Below are 14348 nucleotides of genomic sequence, written 5' to 3' on the forward strand. Positions count from 1 at the left end.
CTGGCTCCTCAGTGAAAATGGCTGCTCTGATGGGGTGAGAGCCTCAGAAGGCTTCTTCAGGCCTGGGTGGCCAAGCAGCCTGAAGGTAACAAGTGTGTGCAAGGGCTGAGGGCAGAGGGCAGAGGATGGCGGGGAGACCTCATGCACAGGGCCCACCTTTCCCAGGACTGGCCCACCCATTTTACGCCGAGTTAGGGGCTGTGTCTCTCGTGCTGCTCTCCCTTCCCACTGCAGGGCGTTGCTCTCTCCCCAGCCACTGTGAGAACAAAGCCTGCGCAGTGGGGATTGACTCTGATGAGTTTCTCGGATTTACTTCCCAAGTGAAGTGCGGGGTGGAGCAAACCTCTAGCTCTGAGGCAGGTCAAGGGTCCAGGGCAGAGCCCAGGGTCCGCGCCAGCAGCTCTTCACTGCTGACTGATTTCTCTGCTGCAGGACGGGCAGGGCCCACCCAGTGCCCCGCAGCAGGAGAGGGCTTACCATTGCTTCTCTTTTCTTTAATTAATTAATTCATTCATTCATTTTTTTAAAAAGAAAGAAAAAAAAAAAAAAAAAAAAAAAAAAACCAGGTCTAATGTGCCTTCCTTGGAGCCAAATGGGAAAAATATAAGGATTAAATCCCTTGCTTAGAATCTGCTACCAAAAGCTTTGTGTGACAAGAAACATTTCCGAGGCCTGTCTGAGGCCTCTCTGGGCAACAGATAGGAGCCAAGTTGCAGTGTGAGGCTTCTGGAGGCACAAGGCCATTCGGGGGGTACCCAGCTCAGCCTAGCGCCTGAAGCCGGCATGCGCCTTTTGTGTGGATGTGGTCTGTGCTGTTTTGAGCCTTGGGACACTTCCTGTCCTGCAGGAACTTATGCAAGGACAGGACCCTGTATTTCTGGAATCTTCTGAGTGTTCTAAGATAGGGGCATCACCGTCACGACCTGAAGGGCCTCTGCGTGGTAAGCAGAACCTCGCTCAGTTAGAGGGCGTCAGGTACCAGGTGGAACAACACTGGACAACTGAGGTAAAACATCTCCTGGGCAAAAGACCCTGGGGAAAGCCAATTTCCACGATGATGAAAGTTTTGAGTAAACCATAAATCCTAACTTAAAAGGAACTAGCAAAATCAATGCAGATAGAATTCCTCAGTCAGACAATGGTTTCGCCAGCCCCTCTGTGAATCACACTTGGGTTCATAAATGAGAAGAAACAACTTGGGGTGCAGAAGCCAGCTGCCCTCCGCCCTTCCCTGAAAGCGCAGAATCTTTTCCTGCTGTGATCTGCCCAGAGCAGCCACACCAATGCCCATGTAACAGTGGGTTCATCTCTGGTTTTTGGTGACATTTTCGTTTCTTCTTTGGAAGTCCAAGGTTTGTGAGGTTTCAGGACAAGATGATACAGCCTAGTTTGAGTCCCATCTGAGATGCTGTAGTGGGATTCACCATGGGCTTCAGAAGTCCACTAATGGGAAGACCTGCTGAGGGCACTAGTACAGCAATGAAATTTCCTGGAGATTCTGGGTTTAGTGGCTTGGGGCAGAGGCAGGAGAGGGTGTTCTGTCTCCTCCTCACTCAGGGGCTCTTCGAGGTCAGCACTCAGACTGGAGGCCAGGGCCCCTGCAAAGGAAGCAGAGAACTGCTAAGTCATGGAGGCAATGGAGGCTCTACGGCCACACAATTCAGGGAGGATCTGTGGCACTCGGAAGGGAGGGAAATTCCCAGGAGAAGGGTCTGGTGACCTCCTCCCACGCTATGCCGGCAAAGATGTTTGTTGAATGAATAAATACATGAATGTCTTTCTTCTTATTCTTTGCTCTGGGCTTTTCTGCAGCATAAAAGAAGCTATGGATCTTGTGAAATTAATTCAGACTTACTGTCCAATTCATAAGTAAAGAATGAAGAGAAAAGGCATCTGGTCATAGTGAAAGGGAGGAAGAGCCACTGAAGAAGCAGTGGCTGGAGTCAATGGAAAAGCCCGTGAAACTTCAGAGGACGCTCTGCAGATCCCTGGCGGTGTTCCTGGAATCTCCACTTGTTTACATATCAATATTCTACACAATGAGTTACAACTCAATTATTCCCCAAAGGGCCTAAGACTAGAGGTCAGGACTAAATTGCTTGTCTGAATGAGTCCAGATGAGCATACAGCTGTTCAGCACCAGAGGGAGAAGGAATAAAATTAAAACCTGCGCATCTGCATCCCACGCTTCCCCAGGGCTGCCGTCGGTGTGCTCAGAGGAATACAAGAATGCCTGCTGCAACACCGAGCCACTGTTGCGGGTGGAGCTGGGTCTCCCCTAGGGCCGTTCTGCCAGTGAGAGGATCGTTTCATCACCCTTCCCCTTGTAGCGTATTTTTAAACCCTGTTGTATTATGCCCCAAGTTTCCTGCATGACCTCTGCTGGGAACAAACCTCAAAAGCAGAGTTTCCACATCTTCCTCCCTGCATGATTCACTTGCAGGGCTTTGGCCTTTGAAAGTATTATTATTAGTGGCATTTGAAATTCATTTAAGTAGGTTATTGTATTCACAGACAGCATCTTTTTTCATTCTCTGAACTTACCTTCTTGTTTCTAGGAAGAGTTTCCAAAATCAATACTTGCAAACATGCTTGGACCTATGGCAGTAACCTGGCTCAGGGTGTTCTGAAATTCAGTACTTTCGGAGTCCAGGGGCTTCACTGTTGCCTCCCTTCTTCTCGGCTCGGTAAGGTCGGGCAAACAGAGAAGGCCCACTATTCTCATCTTTAAAACAGGCTGCAGCCGGGCGCAGTGGGGGGATCCAGACCAGCCTGGGAATATAGTGAAACCCCAGCTCCACAAAAACACTGCAAAACGTATCCAGGCGTGGTGGTGCACACCTGTAGTCCCAGCTACTTGGGAGGCTGAGGTGAGAGGATTTTGAGCCTGGGAGGTCAAGGCTGCAGTGATAGCACCACTGTACTCCAGCTTAGGTGACAAAGTGAGACCCAGTCTCAAAAAAAACACCACACAAGAAAAACCCCAGAACACAAAAACAGGCTGCTTCTGACAAAGGCAGCACAGCTAGACCATCATCCACAAGAGAAGCTGGATTGTTACGAGGCATCTCTCTATCCCCTTGTAGCTGGTGGTGGGCACTGGCATTTAATCCAGGGTATGGGGCAGCGTGGGAGAACAGACTTGATTTAATCCCAGACAATATTCCAACAACCCAGCCCACTATGGTGATCAGATGGATTAGAATAAAGGACCAAAAAAAAAAAAAAAGAAAAAAAAAGAAAAAGCAAGTAAATGAAAGATATAAAGTGAGATCCAAAGAGAAAACGCGAACCTTTGCTAATTCTGGATTTGAAGGAAAACATTTTAGTTCCTCTGCCCCACCCACTCACCCAGGGAAGATAAAGAGGGAAAGAGGGTGCACCACGAGTTCCTGCAGATGGACAGAGGGACGCCAGCTTTGTCCCGCTGAGTGAGCCTGGAGAAGTGCAGGAAGCTCTGCAGAGAAGGGGGCCTGTGCACCTGAAAGCAGGGATCCCATGGCCGGGGCAAAGGGCAAAGCCACTCCTGCAGCTGGGCTGGAGCCAGTGCCACAGTGCCCTACACATGCCTCTGGTCCCCAGCTTTCCGCTGGGACATCCTCATCTGCATTGGGCCCTCATGCCACAGCACCCTGTGGTGGGGAGGTGGCAGCTGCCGGAAGGGTAGGCAGGACACAAGGTAGGGCCGCCTTCCTGATACGACACGTCCACTCGCAGCTGTGGTTCCACTCGCACTGCCTCTTCCCGGTGATGGAAGCCATGGATTTATTCACAGGACACTCGAACCTCACCTCCCGACTTTGGCAGCAGGAGCAGAACATGCATGGACACGGGGGTCTCAGCAAATGCAAAGCTTTGCAGCAAAGTGCGCTGTTCAGAGGGGACCGGACAGCCCTCTTCTGCCCCATCTTGACATGAGCACCTGGGCTCTGAGGCTCGTGTCACCTGCTGGGGCTGACACAAGTGAGCCCAGTTTGGGACAATACCAGGCCTGGGCTTAAGCCATGGGTGAGGGGAAGAGAAAGGGCAGCTGGCTGGAGGGTCAGCTGGCTATGGCGCCGGCTGCTCCTCTGGCCTGCAGGTCCAACAGCCCTGCCTGGCAGAGGAGGGTGAAGGTTTGGATAAACCAACAAATTTGGACCCTAACATCCCACTTCCATATTTACTGAGACAAAGTGACTGGTTCTGTGCTTTGCATTCCACTGTGGGTGACAGGCTCATGAACGACAGCTCGCTCACTTGCTTTCTCCTGTGAAGGGCACTGCCATGATCCTTGTCATTACCAACTGCTTGCCTTCCACCTGTGAGCCTGGGAGGTGGTGCAGCCCGGGCCACACGGGACAGGGTTTTCAGACAGCCCTGCCAAGGCAGCCACCATCCATCAGAGCGCCGCAGGCAGGGCCTGGACCCCAGACCCAGGACAGAAAGGCGGGCTGGGGAGGTCACATCTGCCACGGCTAGCCTATCCTCTGGGTTCCAGACCGCAGCGCATCCCTGGGTCTCCACCCTCTGCACTCCACAGCTTTTATCTGCTTTTCCTTCCCCAGCTGTTCCATTCAGCAGCCCCTGCCACAACCTGCCCTCCCCGCGTGGAGGCCTCAGAGGCCTCCTTTAAGGCTGGCGGCCAAAGGCCGGCCCAGCACGTGCTGTGTCTTATCGGCCCATCTCAAGACCCTGTTCCTCCAGGCCTGGGCAACAAAAAAGCGGGTGGCCCCCGTGCCCACCGGCCCCCTACAGCCCCACACACAAAAGGGTAGGTGACAAAGACATTTTCCGGGATAGCAGGTGTTGGTGTCGGATTCTTCCCCGAGTGCACGGGCAGAAGAAAGGCAAGGCTGGGCTTCCCCGGGCAGCACAGACATGCAGGGGCAGGAGTGCGGGCAGGGCCGCTCGGGAGGGGAAGGCCCAGGAGGGCGAGGAGCACCGATACAGGGTCCGCTACCAAGGGCAGCCGGTTAGAAAAGTCCCACCCCCTCCCCATAGCAGGGTGGCTGGACAAATCCACTGAAGTGTCTGTCTTACCTTGCTCAAATATTGTAATGAGACCTTTACGTGTTTTAATCTGAAGGGAAAGAACACAAAATCGAGTGAATACACACACAGCAGCCCACAGCTCCAACTTGATCATTAACACAGTGCTAATAATACATTTATCCCTGAGCTGCCCAAGCAGTTTTGCAGCCTTGTCAATCAGTAAAAACTGAAAACTCACTTGAAAATGCTACTTGATAGGACAAAATAGAAGCCGATGTCATGTTTGCAAATGTGAAATGAGAGAGACATTAACACTCCCAGGGTCTATGCATGCAGACCCTGTCAGGAGCCCTACAGATGCTGAACCGCACTGACAGCTATATCCTTTTCCTGCTCTCCAACTTTTCCTGACTGATTTTGTTTTAAATACAAAGATAAAAGTGTTTTCAAGACAAGCATTTGAAATTCAATGGATGACCTGAAAAAATAATTGAAACCCCCTAGGTGGGCAAGTTTACATGTCTCCAAGTTTCATTTTACAGGTTTCTGAGTTACGCACAGTGTGTTAATACTGGTGTCACTTGCAATGTGACAGTCCTCAGGGAGGGGACACACAGCATCCTGTGCAGAGGAAAGCTTGGGAGGGGACCCTGGAGCGGGAAAATTGGACCATAAGGTCACTCTCACCCACAGAGCAGCAGGGTCTCAGCCGTCACCCAGAACTGAGGGGGATCTTAGCTTTTCTATGCTTTGTGACAGGTTCTTCCACCCCTTTCACACCATCCTATTTTCTACAGCGGGGTTTCCTTGGTGAATGCATCCTCTTTCTGCATCAGGCAGTAGCTTCTCCTGAACTCTCAGCCCCCACAACTCTCCTGAATTCTGTGTCACTAGACAACCATCAAATCCCAACAAAGGACATTCATCAGCGATGTGGACCATTCTCTGCACAGCCACAGTTGTAAACATGGATTTTCTGCTGACCCCCTCTGCCAAGGTTGGCACAGTGACAGGGGCAAACTTCTAAGATGGTGGCTCCAGCAGCCATCAGGAGGAGACCACTAACATTCTCTTAGCCAAGGCTCCATGAAAGAAATGTGCACTTCTATGGAGACATCTTTTCCAATCTATTGATGAAAATTGTCCCTTTCTCCCAAGAAAATTATTTGGGGTTAGGAGATTCTGGATCAATAACTGATCGTGGCTCATGTATGATCCTTGGTCTGACTCCCACCCACCATGAACGCCGTTCCTTCTCCACACTTGGTTGTGCTCTTTGGGCACAAGAGGTTCTGGGCTGCTGCTGACTGTTGGTCACGGACTAGAATGTTTTCCGTGGATCCTCTGGAAGATTTAATCGTTTAGATTTCTGATTCCCCCCAGTGCACTGTGCTGTAGGGCCCCCATTTCCTCTCATGGAAGAGGGCAAACATAGAGCATATCTGCGTGGGTCTTCCTTGAGTTGAGGAAGTTCGGCTTTTAGAGCACCATGCCACTGACACCCTCCAGTGTGAGCAAAGGGTCTCTTTATGAAGGGGCTCCTTGATCTCACTCCTCTGCAGCCCCTCAGCCCTGGTTATGCTGTGTGTACAGGCACCCGATTGGTAGAAACCAAGAAAGCAGATGGCGCAGCTAACAATGGAGGACTTGTTTGTAATTGCTGATGAGGACTGGGTTGCCCCTCTCCTGTGTGTCCCCAGACGCAGCCTGGTGTGGTGTGCTGGACCACAAAGAATGTCTCAGTAACTGCCAATCCATGGTTGAGTTAAGGAGATGCAAAGACAGAGACAGTTGGGGGCTGCCTTGATTATTCCATGGGGCTCAAATGTCACTTGCCCTTGACACACGGCAGTGCTCCCAAAGGGTGGGGTTCCAGTCGTGGAGCAGAGGAGTAAGCTGTCAGCTTCTCGATATATCTCTGGGGTACGCACAGGGCACTGATCAACCTGGGCAGTGCGGAGGGCACCTGGAGGGCAATGTGCTTGGAGATGGGGGGTGGGAAGCGGCCAGGAGGGACCTGACGCCTGGCGGGGATAGGGGAGAGACACAAAGCCTAACTGTCCTATCCCTTTGTCAAATGGGCAGCAGATATGTGCCAGGCACTGTTTTCGGCTCTGGGTTACAGTGGTGACCAAAGCAGATGAAACCGCTGCCTTTGGGGGATCTCGGAGAAAAGTTACAGCATGCAGTCTAATTTGGGGTGGCAAAATAGCCTACTCTTTATATGTGTACAGCACAGTATGTGTAAGTACTGTAAGTAAACAGATACATGGTGTTTCTGTGCTGTTTCAGGGGAGGGGACTAATTAGGAAACCAAAATGTCTCAGAAGGCTCCACGGTAGGATGATAATGGATAAAAGGTTGTGACAGCTGGGCTCGGTGGCTCACCTGAGGTCAGGAGTTCAAGACCAGCCTGCCCAACATGGTGAAACCCTGTCTCTACTAAAAACACTAAAAAATCAGCTGGGTGTGGGGGCGGGCGCCTGTAATCCCAGCTACTTAGGAGGCTGAGGCAGGAGAATTGCTTGAACTGGGAAGGTGGAGGTTTCAGTAAGCCAAGATGGTGCCATTGCACTACATTCTGGGCAACAGAGCGAAACTCTGTTCCCCCCCCCCCCAAAAAAAAAGTTGTGACACTGGGTTATAGGGTTAATGTGTGTTTTACATTCGAAGTCATTTTTACCTATTTGTAGGGCTGGGAATCGAAGCCAGCCCCACTCATATCTAAGAGCAGTTGAGCAAGACTCCTTAGGGACAGCCCTTAACGGTTTAACTCAGACACCAAAAGGCCAAACTGTGGCCAACTGGCGGCTCAGATGCAGAGTTGAGCTGGAGGAATCCAGAAGTCACTTCTGAAGAAAGATGTCTTGCTTCTTCTGCCTTGTATGACTTCTCTGATACTCTGGATATCAACAGGGATTTAAAGTAGGACAGGAAACAAGAGGCTGGCTGGACATGTGTTGTGTTGTGTGCGGCTCCGCCTAGCAGAGGCGCTCCAGGAATTGGTGGGCCTTTCTATGGCATGCTTTCTCCAGCTGTACTCACTGGGATAGCAAGAGAGCAAGGCTTTGAACCAAGCTTCTTGCCTCTGAGGAAAGGCTGCCATCCAGAACTGCCACCTGGGATGATGCTGGGCAGGGTCAGACAAGAAACGCGGCTGCCTGTCTCTGGATCCTGGTTACTGAACAGTCAGTGTGGAAAATGATTAGCTGGTTCAAGATAATTAGGAAAGAGAATTATTTTGAGAGCTGGCATGGATGAGGGAGAGAAAGAGTGGACTAGGGCTCCAGCTTTAGGCAAGTGCTAAATATCCTACCAGCAGGAAGGCGGACAGAGTGGGAGATCAGAGAGCTGTCTGGGCTATTCAGATCCCTTGGAATGGCTCTGAGGAAGGGAACAGGTGCAGGCAGTGGATGGGGTAAGCCCACACACTCAACACTGGCAACCCAAGGCCAGTGGGAATTAGCCAGCCTAATTAACATCTCCAAATGGCCCAAGGATGGCTTCCAGTATTTCCAATCCAGCAGCAGTGGCTGTGTCCTGGCCCTGGCTCTGACTCTGGGTTTGGCTTCCTCTTTCTGGTTGTTGGTCTTGCCCATCACCCATGGTTCAGAAGCCGAAACCTGGGACAGCTGAACCGGCAGGAAGGGAGGGAAGAAGGGAAAGTGCGTGAAGCGTGTGCCTGTATACGTGCTGCTCCTGTGCTGGGGCTAAGTGAGCAGGTGGATCATTGGTAAAAGAATTTTCCTGGGCATTTTTTTCTTTCTCTTCCCTGACTATAATGTACTTGTGTGGCTCTATTACTAAATTAAACTAAATTATAAATTTAAAATTAATATCTTGGTGTCAACTTTCTTGTTAGGCCATCATAAAGAAACGTTTCCAGACCCTCTCTCACTCTCACAGAACATAAGCACCAAGATTTCCGCTGCATCTTAGCCACGGGAAGTCTGTGTACTTTACCAGACTGAAGTCACATGAGTGAATGGCCACATAGGACCCAAACGTTCCCAGCAGCAATATTCACAGTGACCAAAAGTGGAAACAGCTCAAATGTCCATCAACAGATGAATGGACCAACAAAATGTGGTCTATCTGTACGGTGGAATATTTGGCAATAAAAATAAATGGAATACTGATGTGGGCTACACATGGAGGCACCTTAAGAGTATGCTAAGAGAAAGAAGTCAGCCACCAAAGACCACATATGGGATGATTTTATTTATATGAAATGTCCAGAATGGGCAGGTCCATAGACACAAAAAGTAGATTCGTGGTTGTTTAGAGTTGAGGGATGGGCGGGGAGAAGGGGGATTGACTATCGGCAGGCTGTTTAAAGGGGGATGAAATGTTATAGAATTTGATTGTGGTAATGGTTGCATAACCTAATGAACAGACCAAAGACACTGACTTGTATACTTCATATGGCTGAACTGCATGATATGTGAATTAGATCTCAACAAGCTGGTTTTTAAAATGGCAAAATAGAATAGAAGGTGGTCTGGGTGGCACTACTATTCCCATGATTCCAAAAGTGACACAACAGAAATGGCTCTGAGATTTCAGGAAAAAAATCCCCCAGGGGCACCCAGGCAAGCAGGGGAACGAGGGCAGCTATGAAGCTCTGCAGATGCCACCAGCACCTCTCCTGCTGTGCCTCGCACCACCCTCAAAGCAAAGAGGGCCACCCCACCGATGGCACACTGCTTTCAGTGACTTGTTTTCCCTTCCAGGTTGTCTCCCAAGCTTATTCTAACTTGAATGATCTGTTTTAAAACAACTCAGGAGTGACTGCGGCAGTGAGGCGGGATTACCGTGTGATTTGTCCCAAGATACACTGGGAGTGTGTGCACCACTCAGGACTATATTTTAAAAATTTCCCTAATAATCAACAGCTCAAGAAAATGTAGCAGTTAAATCCATGGTGATTGTGGGAGGACAGTGAGTTCTAGGTATTTGTCTGAGGTGTCTGAGGAAACACTGCAGAAGCAATGGACGTGTCTGGTAGTTTCACTGATAAAAACTGTCTTGTCCTCAGAAAGGAATTTTGGCCCATAATTAAGATACTTGTTATATGTGAATTATTTCTGTGGTGCTCCTTTTGAATTGTAAAGTAGGCAACGCTTTAGTTAAATTTCTCAGTTTTCTGTGCCAAAGTGGGTGTGCCTTTGCCACTGTAAAAACTGTACAGGTCACACATTCTAGAAAACAGTCCTTTCTGCCTTCAGGGAGGAACATTTTGCCACTGCCACTGAAGAAGGGCTCCTCCCTGCCACTGGGTTGTTCATTCCTGTGGGTGGGTCCCCCACAGCAGACACGGAGACGCAGGGGGGCTGTAGGGTGGAGCAATGAGTCCTGTCTGAGAATGAAGAGGCCTAAGTGCTCGAGCCATGGTCGGGACATGAACAGCCACCTGGTGATGGAAAAACCAGCCTGCCTCCATTTCTCAACTGTCAGAGCAATCTTGCCCCATGGGAGGGGGACTCTGGGGAAAGCGTGCAGTAAATTGCAAATCTCTACACATACATAAAGAATGGTTACAGTTCACAGAGTCCTGGAGACCATTTTTGTAAGAGTAAAAAAAGCCAGGGAGCCTTGGCCTCCCATCCTTGCCCTTCTGTGTCACTGAGGTGTTTATCAAGTTTCTTGAAGTCGCTTTCTGTGTAGCGGGGGTGGCCATCTGCGCGATTCTTCATGCACACCCGTACTCATGAGCACTGGAACTCACAGGGGTCTGCAGGGTCTTGAGGGCAGGGTGGGACATGTGGCTGAGCTCCACGTTCTGCCTGTCTGGGCAATCCAGGATAGTGGCTGTGTTCTGTGGTGCTGGAGTGAGGGGGCACCGCTGAGGGCCCCTCTAGTGCCCCCCAGGGAATGTTCAGGCAGAACACCTCTTGTATGAGCATAACATCCTTTCATGCACCAGACACATATGACATGCCTGTTGCGTGTCTGGAGATGGGAATACATGGCGAGTAAACTGTCATGGAAGTTGTCCCCCCTCCCCACTGAAGCCTGACCGCCCTTTGTAGAAGAGTCATATCATAGCACTCTGCTGCTTCACAGGCTTTGTGTGCTGCCCAACTCACCAGAGCAAGAGCCAAGGTCTCGTCCTCTGCCCGCAAGGCCACTCTGACCTCCCTGTTCCTCCTGCCCACCCGGGCTTGCTCAGCTCTAAGTAGGCTGGGCTCCTTGTTCCTTGATTGTGCCGGGAAAGTCCCTGCCTCAGGCCCTTCCACCTGCTCTTTCCTGCCCCTCTCTCCTCATCATTTCTCACATGCCGCCTTTCCAGGGAGGCCTTCTCTGACTCCCTATTTTAAAGTGCACCCCCACCCCAGGTGTGTTGGGTTTTTCTCAGTAGCATTCCCGAGGCTCTTTCCCTGTTGTCTTTTCACCTCAGCACTCTTCAGCTCCTGAGAGCAGACACCATCGTCTACTCGCCAGTCTGGAAGGCGAGCCTCCAGTGGAGGAAGGGCTGCTGTCTGTCTTGCCCATCTCTGCAACTGGCATATTCAGTGTTTGGTAAACATTTATGGGATGAATGTCTGAAAACCCACTTTTGTGGGCTTTATGAGACGCTCTGAGGAGTGAAGCTGCAGTTCGCATCTACTGAAATTGTAGCAAAGGTGTGTCCCTCTGTGTCCCCAGGTCTTGAGTGGACCTGAGTTTTAATATCTCAATTTGGCCTCGAGCAAGTTCCTAGCTTTGGGTAAGTGGGAGAAAGAGCAGAGTCAGCCTAGCGGGCTGCAGATTTCCACTTCTGGTCTCCTCCTTCCTTCTCCGTGGTGACTGATTTCCTCTGGGGCTCTCATGTGTGATGCTGTTGGGTCAGCGACTATCACCCCGGTCCGGAGCGCCTGGCCTCACAAAGCTGCATGCCCAGATGTTACCTGGAGGCTGTAGTGCTAACTGGAGTCGCACTGTTTCTCCAGCTGCTTCTCTGCACCCTAGGGATGTAGCTAGGAAGCAGGGCTTCCCTAATGACAGCGCATGGGCTCTGGGATGCACGCTGACTGCAGGGTCTGCCCAAACACATTCAGCAGCAATGGCAAGGCAAGGTGTGCGCACTTCTTGTTTTGCCTGAGATTAGGGGTATGGGGGAGTGGAACCTTTCCAAGCCAGACCTGTGATTGCTTTTCCTTATCCTCAGGCAATCTCATAGATCACACAATCCCACACAGGAGAAGACAGATGCTGGAATGGTGAAGGCCACTGGTTCCCACCACAGGTCACAGCTGAGTGCTGCGGGAAAGGCAAGAGGAGCCTCTGCGTGGGGGCACAGGTAGGTGGAACATGTCCTCTATGAATCTGGATTCTATTGTCTCATATTCTTGAAGTGGTCACAAAACAGGGTTTTCCCTACTCTTTCTCGGCATTGTCCACGGTGATGCTACTAGGTTGCTTGTGTACTGAGAATTTGGCCACATCAATGTAAATACATAAAGTTATTTATTTCAAAATGGATGGGCATGTTTCCATTTTTAAGGGATTTTATTCCTTCAGTTGTTTCGAGGGACTTTCAAGGCTAATGGGCAAAAAGGAACTGGTTTTTCTCTATAGAGAAAACCTGTGCTACTGACAGGTTTAGTTCCTGTTATTATCCTGTATCTTCCTGGAAAAGGACAGTATAAAATATTCTTTCTTCTTTCTGTCAGAAGACTTAACTGCAAATAAGAGAGGTTCCATTTGGCCTCTGCTTTGGTTTGGCTGTTGCTGAACAGGAATTTGAGCAAAACCAGAGTCTTCTAGGAGGCCCCTCAGCAGCTGAGGTTGTGCATGCACCACCTGCTGAGCCAGGAGGACTTGAGGGCCACAGTCACGGTTCACAAGGAATGTGAACCTGGGGTGTCAGGAGCTCCAGGTTCTTCTGAAACAAATTCTCAAGGTTATTTCAAACAAGCTTTAATTAAGAGTTATTTCCAAAAATTGTCTCTGAGAAAAATTCCTGGTACCTGCCAGCCATCTCTTGGCAACTGCTAAAGCATCCCCTGAGCTGTAATTAGCAGTCAGGCAGGAGGAAGATGCCACCTGCACTTAAAACCCTGTAAGGATTGGGAACCCAGAACCTAATGCAGCATTTCACAGAAAAAGCTGCACCTTCAGAGTTCTGCCAAAGGAACAGATTCAGTGCAAGGTCGACACTTCAAAATGAATGATCTCAGGCCACTTCTTATTCTGGGAACCTATGAATAGCCCCAGCATCAGCCCCAGGGTTGTCAGGAGTTGTCACTGTCCCCGCAGTGGCTCTGAAACATGTGGTTTCTTTCTCTCTGCTCTTCTCACATTTACTATCCTCTATCTTTTTATTTTTGTCCATGGGCCTTCCAGTTCTCAGACATTAGGCAATGTGGGGAAGTTCCAAACCGGCTGGCAGGATGCTTAGTAGAATAGCTAACACACACGAGGCAAGTTTTCATTCTCCTCAAGTTCACAAGGCAAATGGCATGGTTCATCTCAGGGAAATCTCAACCCAACTGGCCTAAACCACTGGCTGGTTATCTTTTTGACACAGGTTATAGTTTGGAGGAAACTTATCTGGGCTTATTAATAGCCATTTCTTGTGGCTCATGAGTATCTGCTTTTCTCCAATAAGACTTCAAGCTTCACAAGGGAAGGAGAGACACAGGCCTGCATGAGGTTCCCAGAGCTTTACTTTGTGTTGCCTGAAGTGCCCTGCACAGTCCTGCTCAGTGGCAGCCTCCAGGGACAACAGGGACCACGTCAGAGATGGTAACATCTGACAGGCAGCAGCGGCGCTTTTCTAGCCAAGCAAATGAAAGGAATGCTTGTCTCATCTCTTCCAGAGCTGACTCCGAGGAGAGTAAAAAAGTTTTAAAGGAACAAAGGGATGAAGCAGCACGAAGCCTAAAATGGTGCTAAACAGGGTAATCGATAATTCCCTTTAAGACCCTCGAGACCATCTACGAAAGCACCTTGAATCAAGTTTCAGTTACTCCGTCTATGGATTCGCCGGCTCCTGACTTCCCCTGCTCCTGACTTCCCCTGCCTTTCTCCACACCGGCTTCTTATCAGATTTCTTGTCAGTGGCCCACTTTCACTAAGAGACTGGGAAGGAGAGGACAGATGAAACATAATTATGAGTGTTTGCTCTGCATCTTGCATCAGGCCCACACATCTGCGGTCTAGAGACACACCTATTCTGCTTAAAGCAACAGCCTGATTCCTTTCTGTCCTCCTTTCTATTCACTCCTGTTGCACATAGGAAAGAAATCCCATGTACCATTCTCTAAAGAATTTACAGTCCAGGCCGGGCGCGGTGGCTCAAGCCTGTAATCCCAGCACTTTGGGAGGCCGAGACGGGCGGATCACAAGGTCAGGAGATCGAGATCATCCTGGCTAACACGGTGAAACCC

General features: G+C 50.0%; 1 long non-coding RNA gene across 1 annotated transcript in view; it reads right to left on the minus strand.

Moving 5' to 3' along the window:
• Positions 1 to 1338: 1338 nt before the first annotated feature.
• LOC105539313 overlaps positions 1339 to 14348 on the minus strand; it is an 80092-nt gene continuing 67082 nt past the window's right edge. The window contains exons 3-4 of the long non-coding RNA XR_001006030.1: positions 5023 to 5062; positions 1339 to 1598 (exon numbers count right to left, since the gene is read on the minus strand). This is a non-coding gene — a long non-coding RNA (uncharacterized LOC105539313). The remainder of the gene's footprint in view (positions 1599 to 5022; positions 5063 to 14348) is intronic.

Source organism: Mandrillus leucophaeus, unplaced genomic scaffold, assembly GCF_000951045.1.
Source record: "Mandrillus leucophaeus isolate KB7577 unplaced genomic scaffold, Mleu.le_1.0 Scaffold202, whole genome shotgun sequence".
NCBI lineage: Eukaryota > Metazoa > Chordata > Mammalia > Primates > Cercopithecidae > Mandrillus > Mandrillus leucophaeus.